The following is a 16,542-nucleotide window of genomic DNA, read 5'->3' on the forward strand; positions in this document are numbered from 1 at the left end:
AACCTACCATACTAAACTTACTTTTGCCCCATAGCAGGATCTTTGCACATAATGTTCCCACTTTCTGGAATATTCTTCCTTTTAATATTTGCCTAACTGTGTTTTATGCAAGATTCATCTTTTCAGAAGTATCTTTTCTGACCCTTATAGAATAATCAGCAATCTCCTCTCACTTATTCACAGTACCCTATTGTTTCCTTATGGCAATGTGTAGTATTCTATGTATTATTTTATTTGTGTTTTTGGTTGTTTCTTCCTCCACAATTCAAGCTTCATGAAAGCAAAGAGGAGGTTTGTCATGTTCATCACTGTCCCTCAGCACCTAATGCAAGTTCTTGCATATGGTATTTAGTCAATAAATATTTGTTGAGAAATAAAATTAAAAATATGACTGGCCTATTTGGTATTTTTTTATTGCAACGTTACAGGAAAAAAGGTAGAATCAAAAACATTATACCTAGCTTTTTATGCCGTAAATATTTCTTTGTTGTGGTTGAAAGGACGAGGCCAGTAAGACAGTTATTAAGGATAATGAAGTCTTATTTTCGTTTTCTTTTCTTCTCCTTTTTTGTTTCAGATATTTTGTTACTGTTAGAAAAATTTCATTTTCTAACCTACAGTGAAATAACATCACAAAAGCAAAGAGACCAGTTAGAACATTATTGGAATTGTCAAGATGAGATAATGACTTGGAGTAGATTGGCAAAACAAATAGGAGATTTGGGAGGAAGATAGTGAGTTCTACCATGAACATGCAGAGTTGAAGGGGTTTATGAAACATCTAGTAGGCCATTGGGAATGTAGGCCCAAGAAAGATATCTAGTAGGTCTCAAGAAATGTAGGCTGGAGAAATAAATTTGTTAAATGCTAATAGATAGTAATTGTAGCCATGGCAGTGGGTAATATTGTCTCTAGAGAATAAGTAAAGAGAGAGAATGAAAGGTGAATTTTTTCCTAAAAAGCTCCAACATTTAAAGTTTAGTTGGAGAAGATGAAACAAAAAATGAAAATGAGAGTACACAGTTAAAAAGGTAGGAGGAACACTATGCCATCACAGATCACAATGGAAGACAATGTTTTCTGAAAGAGAAAATAGTAAACTAGGTTGACTGCTGTTGAAAGGTTAAATACAATATGAGAAGAAGAGTATCCATTGGATATGGACATGTAGAAGGCCTATTTTATGCTATCAAGAGCAGATCAGAGGTGTCCTGTGGGTGGAAGCTAGAATAGAGTAGACTGCACATCAAATAAGGGCCAGAAATAAAGTAAGCAGGTGTAGATTTCTCTCTGAGAAGTTTCTCCAGGAAGGGGAAGAGGTATGAATGTAAAATTATCATTCCTCCATATAAGTCTTATATCACTCCTGGGATCTTTTTCTTCTCCCTTGTCACATGAAGTAGTCAAATATCTAGATATGGACTAGTTAGCCCTGGGTTTGACTCTTACCCCCACCAATTACCAGTTATTTTATTTAAGCTCTGAGCCTCAGTTCCTTATATGTAAAAATGGGGATAATAATACCAAATCTACTGTCGTCCATAAGTATCAAAGGCATGATTCATGAGAATATGATTGTCATAGAGGACATGTTTCATAAAAATTTGATTTTAAAAGGGTAATTTACAAATACTTCAGAAACAAAGTACACTTTGTCAAACTGAGGGCCTTTTAAGATATTTTAAAAATTAATTTCTTGTCTTTCACTTTGGTTCTATACTTTGTTTTACTCTTCTGTGATAGTATTTTCATTTCTCTTCACCTTTTTTTTCTTCATTAGTATCCATTCCATCAAGGTTTGGAAATACTTTATGTTCTTTGTTCTCTCTTTGACTTTCTGATTACCTGAACCTTTCTCCCTGGGTGCCTCCAGTATCCTTACATAATAGTTGCAATGTAGATGATTCCCCAGACTGCATTTCCTTCCCTTACACCCCAATCTCTCTGGGCAGGTATTTATTTATGTCATTTGTTACTTATCTCTTGGGGGTCCTATTAATATTAACCACTAAAACAAAATGGTTCAGTAGCTTACTCTCACACAGCATGTATTTTATGATGGACAGTTATTCTCTGTCAAGCACTGTCATATATAACACCCTTTTTTTTCTTATAATAACCCTATGAGGTATGTAATTAGTATTATCCTCATTTTGTCGATGAGGAAACTAAGGTACAGAGAGGTTGAGAAACTTGTCCAAGAAACACAGTTACTAAATGGTGAAATTATCATGCTCTACAGGTCCATAGACTCTTGTTGCAACTCCAAAATCCAAAAATTCTAAAAACCATACATTTTAAAATTCATTTTCTGGCAAGAGAAACTTAACCTTAACACGACAGTCCAGGTGCCTAAGACGGCAGTTATATCAAGACAAAACTTTTTTCAGCATAAAGACACCCAAACATGTTTGCAGGTGGAAGGGAAGATACTCATGGAAGAAAAAGAAAATACGTTATTTCGACACATATATACTTAACTATATTTTTTCTACTTGACACTATGCTGAGTTCTGAGTATTCAGTGATGAACTCAGCATAGTCTCTGGCCTCATGGAGTCCATATTGCATAGAGGATAGAACAAGATTTCAGAGGCGGCAGGAGGAGATGGGATTTAAGCAGTGTGATGCAAAGTGTGGTCCAGTGATGGCAGCATCAGCACTACCTGGGAGCCTCGCAGAAATGCAAATTCCCACGCTCTCAGGCCCACTGCATCAGAGTCTCTGCCAGTGAGGCCTTGGAATCTGTGTACTAACACACTCTTTACCTGGTTCCTATGCACACTCAAGTGTGAGAATCACTGATCTAGAGCACATGTAGATGGATCAGCCTTGTTAGGAAGAAAGAAACGAATGGGAAAAGATAGTGAAGTCCTGAGGTATGGTGAAATGAGACAAGATAGATTACACCAGATGTTGACTTTTTATTGAAGTAGGAGTGAGGTCACCTGCTGAGCATATACTACCTGCTTTTGGTCCCTCTGCAGTTATATCTCCCACTATGTCCCTACATAATCTGCACTCTAGCCAGTGTTTCCTAAACACAACTAGCACCCTTTCTATCTCCTAGTCTTTCCCATTTATCTGAAGTGCCTTCCTGTTCCTCTAAATTTATTAAGGTGTCCCCTCCCCACTTTGAGTCAGTGTAGCCTTCTCATAGAAATGCCTTTCTTAGGAATTCCTGTTGCCGCCTGTAGAATATAGGTTTACTACAGTACAGACTCTGAAGCCAGGCGAATGGGTTTATATCACCTCTACAACTTAACATGTGATTTGGGGGAAAGTTCTAAGTTGTCTGAACTTCAGTTTTTTCATTGTAAATTGGAGATGATAATAGTATCTACCTCACAGGTACCCTTGGCACATAGTAAGCAATCTTTAAATGTTAGCATTTATTATTACCTATTCCATGCTTGCTGTCAGCATATGCTATCTAAATAGTTATTTTCTATATATATATCTATATACAAACATGCATACATCATACATATATATGTATACACACATATATGTCACACACATGCACATACAGGTTCTCTTTTTACTTGAAAGTCAGGGCTGAATCTTAGTTGCACAACTCCATCTATCTCCAAACAGCTGTCTGAGGAGTTAATAAATGCATTGAATAAATGATGATATAATAGTTCTCCATTTTATGCTTTCTGTTTTGAGTTCTGGTCCAGATCATCCCTCTTAACATATCCTACACAGTATCTCAAAACTATATTTCATATTATTGCTTTGATGGGTTCATTATTAGCCTCAGAGGAGAAAACAGTGATATGATAAGAACACTGAGCCTTGAATTTGAACACATCTATTTCAGGGTTTTTCAATCTCAGCACTATTGGTGCTTTAAGGCACCAATTGTATTGGCACTGTGTAGTTGATAGTTATTTGTCCTTTGTATTGAAGAATGTTTGTCAGTATCCCTAGCTTCTACATACCGGATGCCACTAGTGCCCCCCTTTTTTTTTTCAAGTTTTGAATTTTATTTTTTTATACAACAGGTTCTTATTAGTCATCAACTGTATACACATCAGTGTATACATGTCCATCCCAATCGCCCAGTTCATCCCCACGCCCCCACGGCTTTCCCCCCCTTAGTGTCCATACGTTTGTTCTCTACATCTGTGTCTCAACTTCTGCCCTGCAAATCAGTTCATCTGTACCATTTTTCTAGGTTCCACATACACATGTTAATATACGATATTTGTTTTTCTCTTTCTGACTTACTTCACTCTGTATGACAGTCTCTAGACCAATCCACGTCTCAGCGAATGACCCAATTTCGTTCCTTTTTATGGCTGAGTAATATTCCACTGTATATATGTACCACATCTTCTTTATCCATTCATCTGTCGATGGGCATTTAGGTTGCATCCATGACCTGGCTATTGTAAATAGTGCTGCAATGAACACTGGGGTGCATGTGTCTTTTTGAATTATGTTTTTCTCTGTGTATATGCCCAGTAGTAGGATCATATGGTAATTCTATTTTTAGGTTTTTAAGGAACCTCCATACTGTTCTCCATAGTGGCTGTATCAATTTACATTCCCACCAACAGTGCAAGAGGGTTCCCTTCTCTCCACACCCTCTCCAGCATTTGTTGTTTGTAGATTTTCTGATGATGCCCATTGTAACTGGTATGAGGTGATACCTCATTGTAGTTTTGATTTGCATTTCTCTAATAATTAGTGATGTTGAGCAGCTTTTCATGTGCTTCTTGGCCATCTGTATGTCGTCTTTGGAGAAATGTCTATTTAGGTCTTATGCCCATTTTTGGATTGGGTTGTTTGTTTCTTTAATATTGAGCTGCATGAGCTGTTTATATATTTTGGAGAGTAATCCTTTGTCCGTTGACTCATTTGCAAGTATTTTCTCCCATTCTGAGGGTTGTCTTTTCGTCTTGTTTATGGTTTCCTTTGCTGTGCAAAAGTTTTGAAATTTCATTAGGTCCCATTTGTTGATTTTTGTTTTTCTTTCCATTACTCTAGGAGGTGGATCAAAAAAGATCTTGCTGTGATTTATGTCAAAGAGTGTTCTTCCTATGTTTTCCTCTAAGACTTTGATAGTGTCCGGTCTTACATTTAGGTTTCTAATCCATTTTGAGTTTATTTTTGTGTATGGTGTTAGGAAGTGTGCTAATTTCATTCTTTTACATGTAGCTGTCCAGTTTTCCCAGCACCACTTATTGAAGTGACTGTCTTTTCTCCATTGTATATTTCTGCCTCCTTTGTCATAGATAAGTTGACCATAGGTGCGTGGGTTTATCTCTGGGCTTTCTGTCTTGTTCCATTTATTGATGTTTCTGTTTTTGTGCCAGTACCATATTGTCTTGATTACTGGAGCTTTGTAGTGTAGTCTGAAGTCAGGGAATCTGATTCCTCCAGCTCCGTTTTTTCCCCTCAAGACTGCTTTGGCTATTTGGGGTCTTTTGTGTCTCCATACAAATTTTAAGATTTTTTGTTCTAGTTCCATAAAAAATACCATTGGTAATTTGATAGGGATTGCATTGAATCTGTAGATTGCTTTGGGTAGTAAAGTCATTTTCACAATATTGATTCTTCCAATCCAAGAACATGGTATATCTTTCCATCTTTGTGTGTCATCTTTGATTTCTTTCATCAGTGTCTTATAGTTTTCTGCATACAGGTCTTTTGTCTCCCTAGGTAGGTTTATTCCTAGGCATTTTATTCTTTTTGTTGCAGTGGTAAATGGGAGTGTTCCCTTAATTTCTCTTTCTGATCTTTCATTGTTAGTGTATAGGAATGCAAGAGATTTCTGTGAATTAATTTTGTATCCTGCAACTTTACCAAATTCATTGATTAGCTCTAGTAGTTTTCTGGTGGCATCTTTAGGATTCTGTATGTATAGTATCATGTCATCTGCAAACAGTGACAGTTTTACTTCTTCTTTTCCTGTTTGGATTCCTTTTCTTTCTTTTTCTTCTCTGATTGCCATGGCTAGGACTTCCAAAACTATGTTGAATAATAGTGGCGAGAGTGGACATCCTTGTCTTGTTCCTGATCTTAGAGGAAATGCTTTCAGTTTTTCACCACTGAGAATGATGTTTGCTGTGGGTTTGTTGTATATAGCCTTTATTATGTTGAGGTTGGTTCCCTCTATGCCCACTTTCTGGAGAGTTTTTATCATAAATGGGTGTTGAACTCTGTCAAAAGTTTTTTTTGCATCTATTGAGAGGATCATATGGTTTTTCTTCTTGAGTCTGTTAATATGGTGTATCACATTGATTGATTTGCATATATTGAAGAATGCTTGCATCCCTGTGATAAATCCCACTTGATCATGGTGTATGATCCTTTTAACGTGTTGTTGGATTCTGTTTGCTAGTATTTTGTTGAGGATTTTTGCATCTATATTCATCAGTGATATTGGTCTGTAATTTTCATTTTTTGTAGTATCCTTGTCTGGTTTTGGTATTAGGGTGATGGTGGTCTCATAGAATGAGTTTGGGAGTGTTCCTTCCTCTGCAATTTTTTTGGAAGAGTTTGAGAAGGATGGGTGTTAGCTCTTCTCTAAATGTTTGATAGAATTCACCTGTGAAGCCATCTGGTCCTGGACTTCTGCTTTTTGGAAGATTTTTTTTTTTTTTTTTTTTTTTTGCGGTACGTGGGCCTCTCACTGTTGTGGCCTCTCCCATCGTGGAGCACAGGCTCTGGATGCGCAGGCTCAGCGGCCATGGCTCACGGGTCCAGCCGCTCCGCGGCATGTGGGATCTTCCTGGACTGGGGCACGAACCCGTGTCCCCTGCATTGGCAGGCGGAATCTCAACCATGGCACCACCGGGGAAGCCCTGTTTTTTGGATGATTTTTAATCACAGTTTCAATTTTATTACTTGTGATTTGTCTGTTCATATTTTCTGTTTCTTCCTGGTTCAGTCTTGGAAGGTTATACTTTTCTAAGAATTTGTCCATTTCTTCCAGGTTGTCCATTTTATTGGCATAGAGTTGCTTGTAGTAGTCTCTTAGGATGCTTTGCATTTCTACAGTGTCTGTTGTAACTTCTCCTTTTTCATTTCTAATTTTATTGATTTGAGTCCTCTTCCTCTTTTTCTTGGTGAGTCTTGCTAATGGTTTATCAATTTTGTGTATCTTCTCAAAGAACCAGCTTTTAGTTTTATTGATCTTTGCTTTTGTTTTTTTTGTCTCTATTTCATTTATTTCTGCTCTGATCTTTATGATTTCTTTCCTTCTGCTAACTTTGGATTTTGTTTGTTCTTCTTTCTCTAGTTCCTTTAGGTGTAACGTTGATTGTTTATTTGAGATTTTTCTTGTTTCTTGAGGTAGGCTTATATAGCTGTGAACTCCCTCTTAGAACTGCTTTTGCTGTATCCCGTATGTTTTGGATCATCCTGTTTTCACTGTCATTTGTCTCTAGGTATTTTTTGATTTCCTCTTTGATTTCGTTGGTGATTTCTTGGTTATTTAGTAACGTATTGTTTAGCCTCCATGTGTTTTTTCTTTTTACATTTTTCTCCCTGTAATTCATTTCTAATCTCATAGTGTTGTGGTTGGTAAAGATGCTTGATATGATTTCAGTTTTCTTAAATTTACTGAGGCTTGATTTGTGACCCAAGATGTGATCTATCCTGGAGAATATTCCGTGCGCACTTGAGAAGAAAGTGTAATCTGCTGTTTTTGGATGGAATATCCTATAAATATTAATTAAATCTATCTGGTCTATTGTGTCATTTAAAGCTTCTGTTTCCTTATTTATTTTCATTTTGAATGATCTGTCCATTGGTGTAAGTGAGGTGTTGAAGTCCCCCACGATTATTGTGTTACTGTCGATTTCCTCTTTTATAGCGGTTAGCAGTTGCCTTATGTATTGAGGTGCTCCCATGTTGGGTTCATATATATTTATAATTGTTATATCTTCTTCTTGGATTGATCCCTTGATCATTATGTAGTGTCCTTCCTTGTCTCTTGTAACATTCTTTATTTTAAAGTTTATTTTATCTGATATGAGTATTGCTACTCCAGCTTTCTTTTGATTTCCATTTGCATGGCATATCTTTTTCCATCCTCTCACTTTCAGTCTGAATGTATCCCTAGGTGTGAAGTTGGTCTCTTGTAGACAGCATATATATGGGTCTTATTTTTGTATCCATTCAGCAAGCCTGTGCCTTTTGGTTGGAGCATTTAATCCATTCACGTTTAAGGTAACTATTGATATGTATGTTCCTGTGACCATTTTCTTAATAGTTTTGGGTTTGTTTTTGTAGGCCCTTTTCTTCTCTTGTGTTTCCCACTTAGAGAAGTTCCTTTAGCATTTGTTGTGCTTTGGTGGTGCTGAGTCCTCTTCGCTTTTGCTTGTCTGTAAAGCTTTTGATTTCTCCATCGAATCTGAATGAGATCCTTGCTGGGTAGAGTAATCTTGGTTGTAGGCTCTTCCCTTTCATCACTTTAAGTATATCATGCCACTCCCTTCTGGCTTGTAGAGTTTCTGCTGAGAAATCAGCTGTTAACCTTACGGGAGTTTTCTTGTATGTTGTCATTTTTCCCTTGCTGCTTTCAATAATTTTTCTTTGTCTTTAATTTTTGCAATTTGATTACTATGTGTCTCAGCATGTTTCTTCTTGGGTTTATCCTGTATGGGACTCACTGCGCTTCCTGGATTTGGGTGGCTGTTTCCTTTCCCATGTTAGGGAAGTTTTTGACTATAATCTCTTCAAATATTTTCTCTGGTCCTTTCTCTCTCTCTTCTCCTTCTGTGACCCCTGTAATGCGAACGTTGTTGCATTTAATGTTGTCCCAGATGTCTCTTAAGCTGTCTTCATTTCTTTTCATTCTTTTTTCTTTAGTCTGTTCCACAGCAGTGAATTCCACCATTCTGTCTTCCAGGTCACTTATCCGTTCTTCTACCTCAGTTATTGTGCTATTGATTCCTTCTAGTGTATTTTTCATTTCAGTTATTGTATTGTTCATCTCTGTTTGTTTGCTCATTAATTTTCTAGGTGTTTGTTAAACATTTCCTGCATCTTCTCGATCTTTGCCTCCATTCTTTTTCCAAGGTCCTGGATCATCTTCATTATTATTATTCTGAATTCTTTTTCTGGAAGGTTGCCTATCTCCACTTCATTTAGTTGTTTTTCTGGGGTTTTATCTTGTTCGTGCATCTGGTACATAGCCCTCTGTCTTTTTTCTTTTTTTTGTGGTACGCGGGCCTCTAACTGTTGTGGCCTCTCCTGTTGTGGAGCACAGGCTCCGGACGTGCAGGCCCAGCGGCCATGGCTCACGGGCCCAGCCGCTCAGTGGCCATGGCTCACGGGCCCAGCCGCTCAGCGGCATGTGGAATCTTCCTGGACCGGGGCATGAACCCGTGTCCCCTGCATCGGCAGGCAGACTCTCAATCACTGCGCCACCAGGGAAGCCCCCCTCTGCCTTTTCATTTTGTTTATCTTTCTGTGAATGTGGTTTTTGTCCCACAGACTGCAGGGCTGTAATTCTTCTTGCTTCTGCTCTCTGCCCTATGGTGGATGAGGCTGTCTAAGAGGTGTGTAAGTTTCCTGATGGGAGGGACTGGTGGTTGGTAGAGCTGACTGTTGCTCTGATGGGCAGAGCTCAGTAAAACTTCAATCCACTTGACTGCTGATGGGTGGGGCTGGGTTCCCTCCCTGTTGGTTGTTTGGCCTGAGGCAACCCAGCACTGGAGCCTACCTGGGCTCTTTGGTGGGAAGTGCCCCTATTTTAGTTGTGAAAATCATAAATTTTGGATAATGTCTAGTGTCTAGACATTACCAAATGCCCCTAAAGGGCAAAATTGCCCCTAGTTGAGAACAACTGCTCTACCATTGAACTATCTATATTTGAGCTTTGTCATTGTTTAGCTCTGTGCAACCTTGGTTAGGTCACTCCACTACTCTAAGCCTCAGATACCTCATTTATAAAATTTGCATAAAAGGGACTTCCCTGGTGGCACAGTGGTTAAGAATCTGCCTGCCAATGCCGGGGACACAGGTTCGAGCACTGGTCCAGGAAGATCCCACATGCCGCGGAGCAACTAAGCCCATGCGCCACAACTACTGAGACTGCACTCTAGAGCCCACAAGCCACAACTACTGAGCCTATGTTCCACAACTACTGAAGCCTGCGTGCCTAGAGCCTGTGCTCTGCAACAAGAGAAGCCACCGCAATGAGAAGCCTGCACGCTGCAGCGAAGAGTAGCCCCCGCTTGCGGCAACTAGAGAAAGCCCGTGTGCAGCAATGAAGACCCAGTGCAGCCAAAAATAAAAGTTAATTAATTAATTAATTAAAATGTGTATGATAATAGCTACCACACAAGAGTGTTATAAAGACTAAATGAGAGGCTGTATTGCAGTGGCTTACACAGAAGTGTATCAATAATACAATTTGTTAATCTCAGTTTTAGAAGTCTCTATTGTTTATTTAGGCAGAACAAGAGAAAATGCAAAAGGCACCTGAAGGATGGAAGAAGATCATGCCCATTACTAACTCTCCTACTTCTGTCCCACCTTGGCATCACTTTTCACTAAATTTTACCCCTCTTTTCTGTGGAGCTAAAATTGGCACTGTTGTTAAGTAGCCTTCATGCACCACCTGTCTCTTCTGGCAACCTAAACTTAAGGAGAGACAGGTTAGAAGTGGAAGGGGAAAAACAAAACACAACAACCAAAACACACCAGCAGCCAGGAGTAGTGGAATTCTGTAGTTAGGATAAAGTATTCGTCTTTAGGGAATACAACACAGTTCCTGGGTCGCTTCATAATTTTCAAGTATCTAGACCAAACTTGAGGGGTACTATTCTTGATATTTGAAAAAAAATAATATTCCTTAAATGGGAAATTTAATCATTATAGAAAGTAGAATATTAAATATTTCCTTCAGAGCTTAGTAGATTAATGAAACTGCTAACCATGTAGAGTGAAATTATTCTTAAGAAATTGTTTGATTCAGCAAACCAATTCTATCTTCCTATGGTATTGAAACTATAAATAAAATATTATGATTACTGAAATAATTATGAATGCCTTAGAAATATAAAACCAAAATTAAATATGTCAAAGGGTGCAGACATGGGCTTCTTTCCCAAAGGATGTTGTAGCTCTGAGATGTAATGAAAAACCTGATAGACCAGAAAAGTTGCTGCAGAATTGAGATATACTGTTTAACTTGAATAATTTTCTTTGCATAGAGTTTTCAAAAATTTCCAAATTGTTGTAAAAATCTCTTTGTACATTTTCCTGACTTAAGAAAGAAGACAAATTGAGACTTTCCTTGTTAATACATAGTCTTGAAATGCTTCAGGGGTTTTCAATCTCATGAAGACTGAGTAATGAAGAGGTAGAAAGCATTTCATTGAAATATCCAGAAAACTATTTTTAAGGTTAAGTTCCAGAGACCCACTGATTTTCTTATATTCATTTCTGTTTGGTAGAAGCCAAGTACAAAAATACCTAGATAATTTAGAGTTTATTGTAGTAAGGTTGATTTTTTTATCAGAGGGTATAATTTAAGATCACTAGAGTTCTTTCTGAGATCATAATTTGCTGAGCTGATATTAAAATATTTGTCTACTTAATACAATTAGCCTAAAATTTCCGATGGATTCTTGTTACAATGCACAATATACTGTTATTTAACTTTTCCTTTCCTATCTCCTTCCCTCTCTCCCTTTCTTACCTTTCTTTCTTCTTTCCTTTCTCCCATTTTTCAGTCCTTTCTAGATTCAACAAATACTTATTGATTATGCTAACCTGTTTCAGATGGTCAGTTTAATCACTACTGATAAATAATAAGTTATCTAAACACTAAAATATAGTATCTTTGACACTAAGTGTGCTATAGACACATTGTTAGAGACACTAAATATGTATTTTATAGTTACTTGATATCTAGCTATTATTATCATTATTTTAGAATAGAACTCAATCAGAAACTGCTGCACAAAATAATTTGACTGTATTTTATTTTTTTTCAAACTATAATTTGAAAGGCCTACATCTGCCTTTCTTGATTTCAAAAGGATTAAAAGGAGAAAGGAAATAATCTCATGATTGTTCATAAATGGCAGGTAAATCGCCACTGTCACCCTGCCCTCGCACATATACACATATATACACTGAAACACACAAATAAATACACATAATCCTCCACTTCATCCATATACTGGTTTTATATAAGGATTTTTTTAGAATAGCTTATTGCTCCAATGGAAAACTTTACCTAATGGAGAAAGCACAGGTTTGTCTGTGATGCACAGAGTTTTTATCCTGGGGTTTAGTTAATTATTTGCAATTAATATTCTCTCTCATTCCAACTACTCATTCTTATTTAATAGTCAACTTATAATTACTTCTCTGATGTTGCTCTGGGACTAGAATTTCTTTGACCTTTTGTATGAGAAACAAAAGATGAATTATTTTGCTTGACTTTCCTATTTTAGCTGTATTTTTCTGAAATTAATAAGAAAACGGCTCAGATTGTGTATCATAGACTTAATAAGAAAATAAGTAGGAATGACCTTGGCCTTTCCCATGACTGCTTTATTCTGAAAATATATTTAATTTACTGTCATTTAATTAGAATTATAAATATTTCTATTTCAAATATCTCTCTCTCACATGCACAGACACACACACACACACACACACACACAAAGGCATGATGAAAATTCTGACTTAAGAATTTATAGTTGAATACATCCTGACTAAATGTGTGTGTGTGTGTGTGTGTGTGTGTATATATATATAAACATTCTGTATATATATATACAATTTTATATTATATATTTACCATTATCTATTATAGTATTTACAATTTTATACTTGTAATTATCTATATTTGCAGTTATATATAATTATGCATAAGTATATGATTACATATTTTTATTATATGTTTGCACATAAATTTGCAAATTGTACTTTTTACAACATTTTATATATTTTAAAGTATTTTTCATATGATTTAAATCACAAAATTTTTTCTCTCTGCTTGATAAAGAAGGAAACAAAATACAATTTGGTTAGTTTAAGATCACATAAGCAGGCATGCTTAAACTGAGGCTAGAGTTTGAAGCTTCTGCTTCCTAGCCTCATAACGTTTCCACTACATGTTTTTGCTGGGTGGGGATGTTATAACTCTCATGAAGGCAGAACTCATGAAATTGACTTGTTTGAGCCCAGTTAGGTACACTGGAAATAATAAATGTACAATTGTTAGTGTAACCTTGATACAGAACACTATTAACTTACATCACATTTTGTGCATATCTTTCCAAGTAACACGGGCAGGCAAATTTCCTTTTATTGTCTGAATACCCTTGGATTGTAAATGTTTTGCCTCTCTATTCCGTTCACCTCCCCATGCTTGCATGCCCTTCTCGCCAGCATTGCTTGCCTTTTTCTGGGCAATGTTCCCAGTTTAGGATGTGTGTGTATATGTATGTGTGTGCACTCATGATTGACTGTGTGTGCATGCGTTTCTTTTTGTTTATTGTGATGTACTGCATTCCAGATTCTGTTTTTGAGTGAAGTGCTTTATAAATTGTTGTTGTTAATGTTCTCATTAACGCTCTTTACAAATAGAATGCAGTATTCAAGCATCCTACCTGCCACAAAACAGGTAGACAGGGAGGCTAATTATTCATCTTTGCATTTCTAATCTTCCTCAAGGAAAAATAAGAGATGTGAGTTTAGAAAACACAGACAAGGTGAATACAAAATGTTCGCTATTCTGAGACAGGTGTCAATGAATCAAATCAATTCAAGAATAGCTGTGAAATATTCAAAAAGCTATTGGGCTGGGAAAGCAGAACTAGCATGGTCCTGCATAAAAACTTTCAAAAAGCTGATTCATGTACAAGTCTGCTATTATTCCTTTATATGAGATGTAAGCTTGGGTAATTTGAAATGAGAGCCAGAATATTTCACTTGGTCTTGAAAATGGAAAAAGAGGGAAAAAAAAAACTAAAACTAAAATAAAAATGTTTTTCTTTTTATTTTCCTTGGTGAGAACAAATTGTACAATTTTTATCACTTACTGAACAACTCTAAACTCAGTGGAAAATATCACCTAGCCTCTCTAACTTGTTGAGTAACATTTGAAAATAAAGCTGCACCATTTGTGTGACTGGGCTTATCTTGAACTACGGTGGTGGCTGTCCCCAGTTGGACTTTGGTCATAGAAGCCATGCATTGGGGTTCAGAGAAGTGTGGCTGGCATCCAAATTTCTTTGTCATATTGTTTCATAGAACTGTGTGTTCACTATGATATTAACATACCAGGGGTTTTAGTTTAAATCTGTAATCATAAGTAAGATATAGTTTTAGTAATACGCTGACATTTTAATATAAATAGTGTCCTGTAAAATGTGTCAAGAACTTTTGGCTATATAAAACAAAATATATTAAATCTTTTGTTATTAATATCATCAGTATGATAGATATACACTGGTGATCTGCTAAATCTTGCCTAATCTCTCAGCAAAACACATATAAACACCCTGTGAATAATGCTGCTTGACACCCCAGCTGGGAATATCTGGTACTTATAAAAGCTTTCCAAGATAGTTTTCTAACAGTTTTTCTTTGCTCTTATCTGATTCACATTTTCATAACTTGAATCAAGGAGGAAAATGAAAAACTGGCCTCCAGAGGTGTCACAACTTACTCTCTGGAAATAAAACCAATATATCATCTAATTTCAAGGAATATAAAGAAGTACTTCTATTTCTGAACCTGAGTACTTTTAAGCCTGACAAGTATGAACAAGGTAATGATCTCTTAGCTACAGTTGTGAGATAGACTGTGTGAAGCAAAAGAGAAGTAAGGAAATTAGAATGCAGTGCAATAAAGCAGCTCATTAGTTATTTTCAAGTTTTTTCCTATCCGAGTAGTCGTAGTAGCATCAAGGATTGCTCTAACCATGGGAGTCCAGTAGATTAGCATGATCCCACAGAGGTACTCCTTGTAAATAGCCTATATTGTGATGAGTCAATTCAACAGAAATTGGGAGGACATCTAATTTATGCCAGGCCCTGTATGGGAGCTCATGCCCAGAGCTGCTGTTAGCTTTACGACACTAAAATAAGCATAGGAATTGCCTTATGTGTAGTAGTTAGACTTTTGAATATCTCCACGGCCCTCTCCCAGCCTAATATCACAAAAGGCTGTGAGCCATAACCAATTCTAAGCTCCTAGGATCCTCATTCTGCATAAGCTATGCTGACCACAAAACTTGGGAGGCATTTTGTGAAAAACTAGGAAACTCTAGTTCCCACTGGGGGTCTACAGCTGCTTGGTCATTTGCATCTTTATCTCATTTTCACTATTTGTTTATAGTCTGCTAGTAAACCAAAGTGAAAACAATTTGCAGCCAGTGTGAATCCTCATTTTAACAGGTTTTCTGAATGAAATAGATCTTTGTGGTTCACTTCGGCTCACATTTTGCTAGCTGCTCCTGAATATGCAAGAACATGGATTCTAAATGTGAAAAATTTAAGCTTTGACATTTGCTGTTCAATTTACATCCAAAGATTTTATTTTGGACAATTAAATGAAAGAATCAGTCAGATAGTTTTTTTTTTCGTTGAAACTGACTCCAATTGACCATGTGATTAATTACATGTGAATGCTAAATATAGGAGTTATGTGGATAAAGATATATGGACTCCTCAGCTTTCCCTTTGATTCTGTATGATTCCTTCTTTAAGACCATGGTGGATCGATCAAGATATATTATAATTAAGCTCTTCTTGTTCATATTTTTTATATTTTAGATGGTATATTGTGTTAACAAATAGAAGCTTTTAATCTGGACCTGATTTTTAAATCTAATTGTTGTATATTTGATCTTTACTTACAAACATACACATTATTTAAAGAGAAAAAGAGAGTAAGTGTACTATACGCATAGCTGGTGAGTGCACTCCACCCTCTGGAGAAAATGTCCCAGCGCCACCCTCTGGAGGAAATGTCCCAGCACCTCCCTCATCTGTTGTTACCTAATCTGGAACGGAAGAGTTAATTTGCCCAAGACAGCAAAGAGGCCATCAACCTAGTTTAGTTTATAACTGAAAATTCTCACAATGTATTCTTTTCTATACATACCCTGTTTTAAGTAGTATGAATATGCTCACTAGCATATTTGATAAACTTTAGTTTATCTAAATACTGAAAGTCAAACTTGACAAAGGTAGGGAATGCCAAACCTGAAACGTAATCATGACCAAAGCTAATTACATCTCTTTTATAAAGATAAATTATAGTTTACTAGATAAATGTATTAATTAGAATAAATATTTGTATCTGGTTACATGGGGTGCTTCCCATGCATTCAAAGTAGTGGTATAATAAAAAGGATCAAACCTAGTCTTGGACACTATATAGATTTACCAAGAAAACTTAAAATTCTAAAAATAAATCAAATTTATAAAGTCTAATTATATTATTTAAATACTTAAAGCAATATTTACATTTGACTTCAGTCAAATTCTGAATGCTCTTTCTTCCAAAATCCTGGAGTCTTTAAGAGGTAATTCTTTTAGGTAAGCAGAT

This window comes from Delphinapterus leucas, chromosome 8 (assembly GCF_059928025.1).
Source record: "Delphinapterus leucas isolate spDelLeu-1000000601 "Yukka" chromosome 8, BTC_Dleu_Yukka2, whole genome shotgun sequence".
Lineage (NCBI taxonomy): Eukaryota > Metazoa > Chordata > Mammalia > Artiodactyla > Monodontidae > Delphinapterus > Delphinapterus leucas.